The following is a 7,036-nucleotide window of genomic DNA, read 5'->3' on the forward strand; positions in this document are numbered from 1 at the left end:
CGAGTGCATTTTTTAATTAAGTACACTTCAATTTATAAAGTAATTTTCCAATTATTTTCGTTGTTCTAGAGATTAATTTTTTTTCCCTTACATTCTATCCCCGGTTAAAATTTTTCCCAAGTGTTTAGCGTTTTCTTGCATATTAGGCTAAGTGCGTACGTTAAGTTTTGTTATTCCCTGTTCTATTAGTCTAAGTCAGAGGCGTTGTTAATCCTCTGGACTTAGGGCTATATGTCGGTCACGATAGATAAGTGAAGGAGTTTAAGGGATAGTAAGTTGCGTGTAAATGTTATTTGTCCGCGGAATATTTCTAAGTATTTTGGGATAAGTTTTCGGCTAAGTCAATGTCGGAAACTCGTTAACTGTAATTAATTTGTATTCGTGGGTCACGTGTATGTTCTGGGCGTCATTAGGATTCTCCAGTCGATGCGGATGATATTTTCTAGTTTTTACCAGTAAGACGGTAGAATTGTGTTTTAGACTTAGAACTCTGTTTTCAGTAGAAACGTAGGTGGAAAATTTTCTAAGTCCAGCTTGGGCTAGAATCTGACTTTTTGGCGGAAATTCTAATTTTCATGTTTCGTGTATATTCTGGGGTCAGTATTACTCTCTAGTGCGCGCAAGGGACGTAATTCTGTCCGTAAGCATTAAACAGTGATAATTACATTTTTGCCGAATTTAGTTATTTTTTCGAGAAAATCGTGTCGTAATTTTGTCAGAGTCCATTTGAGGTGAAAATCTCGGATTTTGACGAAAAATCGAATTAGTGAGTGTTGAAACCGCCCGAAGTGTCAGTATTGTTCTGCATACAACGTCAGTAGTAAATAATAACGTATTTATATCTGGGAACGAGAAACCCAAATTTTTGTGAATTAAAGGAGTTTTTGTGATATTTGGGGTGATAGAATTTTTTTTTTTCCCTCAGAAAAGTCAGAAAAATTGGCAGAGTCCAGCAATTGAGTAAAAACGCAGTTTTTGATAAAAATTCAATTTTTAGTAAGCATTTATAGGTCCTGGGTGTCTATATTAATCGCTAGAGCGGTTTATTAACGTAAAACTAGTTATTTTTCCTTCAGAACAAAAATTTTGATTTTTCAGCGTTTAAGCGAAAAAGCGCGGGACTTAGTTTTTTTTCAGCGCAGCTGGTCCCGCTCCATCAGTCATCAGTGGCCACGCTGCTCACTTCAAGCGCGTTTAGTATTCAAGTACAGTAAATATTCTTTATTAATCCATCACGAGTGCTACGCGTTAGTTGCGTTATCATTTAAATTGTTTTATATAAATTAGATTCTTTAATTTTTTTTAACGTAAAGGACTTAGGTTTCAGCAATAGACCTGCGGGATATTTCACGGTCAGACACGAGTGCGGGGCAGACACTCATTCATTGGATTCACTTCAGCGATTCTCTCGATAAATCGTTGTATTTCCTATTTTGGGAATCTAGTAGTTTTCTCTTAGAATAGAGTTGTGATTTTTTTTTTGTGTAAGATCACGGTTGTAGTGAGTCCGGGTCGAGGGTGTACTAAAGGGTAGTTTAGAAGAGACGTGGCACACCAGGAATCACAGAAAATGTTTAACCCAGATAATGACCAGTCAGTGGGGACCAGTGGGAGTGGAAGTGGAAGTGTAGAGGACAGCACCTCTTCCGACACCACTGGGGACCACCTAGGTACACCTCATCCGTCACTACAACAACACCAACCCCATCCTCAATTCCCATACCAACCCCATCCTCAGTTCCCATACCAACCCTTCCCCCAACCCCAGGCCACTCCATACCCATTCCAACCCCAGGCCACCCCATACCCATACCAACCCCAGGCCACCCCATACCCATACCAACCCCAGGCCACCCCATACCCATACCAACCCCAGGCCACCCCATACCCATACCCATTCCAACCCCAGGCCACCCCATACCCATACCCATACCCATTCCAGCCCCAGGCCACCCCATACCCACCCCAACCCCAATCCACACCCCAGCCTGAGGTCACCCACACCATACCTCAACCCCAACCTCAATCCACACCCCAACCCGAGGCCACCCACACCATACCTCAACCCCAACCTCCATCCACACCCCAGCCTGAGGTCACCCACACCATACCTCAACCCCAACCTCAATCCACACCCCAACCCGAGGCCACCCACACCATACCTCAACCCCAACCCCAGGCCGCCACAGCCTTAGACAGGCAGATGCGCACGGAGACGCCGGGCACTCAGTTGTCGCCATACGTAGAGGCGTTAAGTAAAGGCGAGGGAGCCAAGCCGAGGAACTGTGGCGCGGGTTCATCAGGCGGGAAGCAGCCCTCAGCTGCAAGTTCGAGCCACCCTGCGCGGGGTACCAACAGAGATCCGCGGAGGTGTTACTCCTGCGGGATGCGTGGGCACATACAGAGGGACTGTAAAGTCACTATTACGAGAGCATGAAAGCAGTCTCCTAGTGATGGTAGGCCTACTTTTGAGGTGAAAGTGGAAGGTGTGAGATTGACAGCTTTTGTTGATACAGGAAGCCAGGCAACGGTAATTAAAAAGTCAGCTGAAACCTGTGATATAGTATAGGAATTTTTTTTTATATTTTTAGATACATGTAATAAACATTAGGTGTGTTCCTTAACATGTCAAGGTTGACATTGATGGGGAGTGGTTAGTACACGGATGTGAGCTTGATAGTTCCGTAGTACGCTCCCGGATGACTGAAAGTTCAGTCTGATGATATAACTTTAATGTTTGTTTGAGCACGGTGTGGCCGGCTCTAGAGGACACATGGACTTGGCTAGTGAAGAGCCAAGAGAGTTTAATAGCTAGTTTTTGATGGTAGAGTAGGGACATGTTATTTAGCTATGTCAGTAAGGGTAGGATGTATGTTTCCTGATATTGGAGGATTGCTGTCAGTTGACAGCTGAGAAATTTATGAAATATGAACATGTTCATTATGATGTTGGACTATTATTTGTCAAATTTTATTAGTTAGGTTAGCTTTTGTTTGTGGCATGAGTTGAATTGTGGGTTTGGATACTAAACCTCGTGAATTTTAACAAATTAACAAGGTTTACTAAGTGCTTGTGCGGGGGGGTTGTAACAAACTAGGCTGTTGTAAGAATTATCCAGAGTGGTTTATCGACAAAAGAGAATGGGAAGCTGAGCCGCATGGTGACCTGACCCCCAGGGGGATTCGCGGTGGAAATAACCGACGCGTTGTTCATAACTGCGTATAATGAACCATCCTATAGTATTCAGTAAATTAGAGAAAATTAGCCTTTATTCATTTTGCATTAAAATTGTATTGTATAATAGTACTGGATACAATATCAAGAGTATTCTAATTATTGAGTTTAAGTCACCATCAGTGACGTCACGAATCGGATCTAACTTTTAAGGCGGAGTGACCGGCGGTCATAGGTCAGCAGGGTTGACATGTCTAATATTTCTCAAAGTTTTAATAACCATTTTTGTGATCGGGAACAGCTCTGCCGTTAGATGTTTGTAATTTAATTCAGTAAAATAATTCAACCAGTCTGGATCAATTAAGTACAACAGAGTTTAATTGTTATAACTTAACCTTGCTAAAGTAACTGGGTAAGCGATGCGGAACAATACAATACTCTGTCTGGGGTAGTCCAGACAAGGAAAAAAATCAGTGTGGTCACGCAACCCGTTCTCGCAAATTCGTAAAGTCAATATTGACTTATTAACTACGTGCATAGGTGATATACTAAACATAATAGATACCCTTAAAAAGATTCATAGAAAACACCGACCTTACCTAACCTTGTTAGTATCTTAAGATAAGCATCTTATTGCTTCGTAATTACAATTATTACTTAACCTATACCTATTATAGGTTAGGTAATAATTGTAATTACGAAGCAATAAGATGCTTATCTTAAGATACTAACAAGGTTAGGTAAGGTCGGTGTTTTCTATGAATCTTTTTAAGGGTATCTATTATGTTAAGTATGTCACCTATGCACATATTTAATAAGTCAATATTGACATATTAAATTTGCGAGAACGGGTTGGGTCACGGAAGCAGCTAGGAGAGGTCCACCATCTTACCTCTCCCCTAGACCAGCCAAGACATCTAGCTGGTCGCCCAAGGTATAGTTGCTATTGTTAATTATAGAAATAGTCTCCTCATTTGCCACTCAGGTCAAGTAGGGAGTGTTAAAGTAATAGGGAGTGAACATATTTAGATTTTGTTTTAGTTTTCTTTTAATAAATTAAATTTGTTATTAATTTGCATTTTATTGTTTCCATGTGTTTTATGTGTATACTTGTCCTGGTCACGTGGTCCACACGAGGCAGAGTTGCATTGTGCGCCGATTCTAACATCGAATCGGAATTATCATTACCGTGTAATTTATTCCACACTCAAGGTCATCGTTTATAGTGGGGATCAAGCCCCTAGGTTGATTAATTAGCGTGATCGATCCAGACCTCGATCATTGCTCTTGTATTACTGGTCTGGTGGTGGCAGCAGAGGTGACTCTAGGGTTTTGTGCAGAGCTTAGGTGACGTCATACTGGGTGTAGAATCCTAAGTCGGTCAATCGTCTTAGGACCACGTGGCGTGGAGTTGGCTTTGTTAAAAGTTTTGGGGTCCCTTGGTTTAGAAATAATAAGTAAGAATACGGGTAGAGGGAGTAGAAAGAAGGAAGTAAAGAGAGAGGAAACCCGAACCCGTGTTACACTCACACCTCAGTCAACACACACACCAGCGTCCTCACACCTCAGTCAACACACCCAACACTCCCACCATCGTCCTCACACCTCAGTCAACACTCCCACCATCGTCCTCACACCTCAGTCAACACTCCCACCAGCGTCCTCACACCTCAGTCAACACACCCAACACTCCCACCAGCGTCCTCACACCTCAGTCAACACTCCCACCAGCGTCCTCACACCTCAGTCAACACACCCAACACTCCCACCATCGTCCTCACACCTCAGTCAACACACCCACCAGCGTCCTCACACCTCAGTCAACACACCCAACACTCCCACCATCGTCCTCACACCTCAGTCAACACTCCCACCATCGTCCTCACACCTCAGTCATCACTCCCACCAGCGTCCTGACACCTCAGTCAACACTCCCACCAGCGTCCTCACACCTCAGTCAACACACCCAACACTCCCACCAGCGTCCTCACACCTCAGTCAACACACCCAACACTCCCACCAGCGTCCTCACACCTCAGTCAACACACTCAACACTCCCACCATCGTCCTCACACCTCAGTCAACACACTCAACACTCCCACCATCGTCCTCACACCTCAGTCAACACACCCAACACTCCCACCATCGTCCTCACACCTCAGTCAACACACCCAACACTCACACCATCGTCCTCACACCTCAGTCAACACTCCCACCATCGTCCTCACACCTCAGTCAACACACCCAACACTCCCACCAGCGTCCTCACACCTCAGTCAACACACTCAACACTCCCACCATCGTCCACACACCTCAGTCAACACACTCAACACTCCCACCATCGTCCTCACACCTCAGTCAACGCACCCAACACTCCCACCATCGTCCTCACACCTCAGTCAACACTCCCACCATCGTCCTCACACCTCAGTCAACACACCAAACACTCCCACCAGCGTCCTCACACCTCAGTCAACACACTCAACACTCCCACCATCGTCCTCACACCTCAGTCAACACACCCAACACTCCCACCATCGTCCACACACCTCAGTCAACACACTCTACACTCCCACCATCGTCCACACACCTCAGTCAACACACCCAACACTCCCACCATCGTCCTCACACCTCAGTCAACACACCCAACATTCCCACCAGCGTCCTCACACCTCAGTCAACACACCCAACACTCCCACCATCGTCCTCACACCTCAGTCAACACACTCAACACTCCCACCAGCGTTCTCACACCTCAGTCAACACTCCCACCAGCGTCCTCACACCTCAGTCAACACACCCAACACTCCCACCATCGTCCTCACACCTCAGTCAACACACCCAACACTCCCACCATCGTCCTCACACCTCAGTCAACACACCCAACACTCCCACCATCGTCCTCACACCTCAGTCAACACACCCAACACTCCCACCATCGTCCTCACACCTCAGTCAACACTCCCACCATCGTCCTAACACCTCAGTCAACACACCCACCATCGTCCTCACACCTCAGTCAACACACCCAACACTCCCACCATCGTCCTCACACCTCAGTCAACACACCCAACACTCCCACCATCGTCCTCACACCTCAGTCAACACTCCCACCATCGTCCACACACCTCAGTCAACACACCCAACACTCCCACCATCGTCCTCACACCTCAGTCAACACACTCAACACTCCCACCATCGTCCTCACACCTCAGTCAACACTCCCACCATCGTCCACACACCTCAGTCAACACACCCAACACTCCCACCAGCGTCCCCACACCTCAGTCAACACTCCCACCAGCGTCCTCACACCTCAGTCAACACACCCAACACTCCCACCAGCGTCCTCACACCTCAGTCAGCACACCCAACACTCCCACTAGCGTCCTCACACCTCAGTCAACACACCCAACACTCCCACCAGCGTCCTCACACCTCAGTCAACACACCAAACACTCCCACCATCGTCCTCACACCTCAGTCAACACACCCAATACTCCCACCAGCGTCCTCACACCTCAGTCAACACACCCAACACTCCCACCAGCGTCCTCACACCTCAGTCAACACTCCCACCATCGTCCTCACACCTCAGTCAACACACCCGACACTCCCACCAGCGTCCTCACACCTCAGTCAACACACTCAACACTCCCACCATCGTCCACACACCTCAGTCAACACACTCAACACTCCCACCATCGTCCACACACCTAAGTCAACACACCCAACACTCCCACCATCGTCCTCACACCTCAGTCAAAACACCCAACACTCCCACCAGCGTCCTCACACCTCAGTCAACACACCCAACACTCCCACCATCGTCCTCACACCTCAGTCAACACACCCAACACTC

Source organism: Procambarus clarkii, chromosome 64 (genome assembly GCF_040958095.1).
Source record: "Procambarus clarkii isolate CNS0578487 chromosome 64, FALCON_Pclarkii_2.0, whole genome shotgun sequence".
Taxonomy (NCBI): domain Eukaryota; kingdom Metazoa; phylum Arthropoda; class Malacostraca; order Decapoda; family Cambaridae; genus Procambarus; species Procambarus clarkii.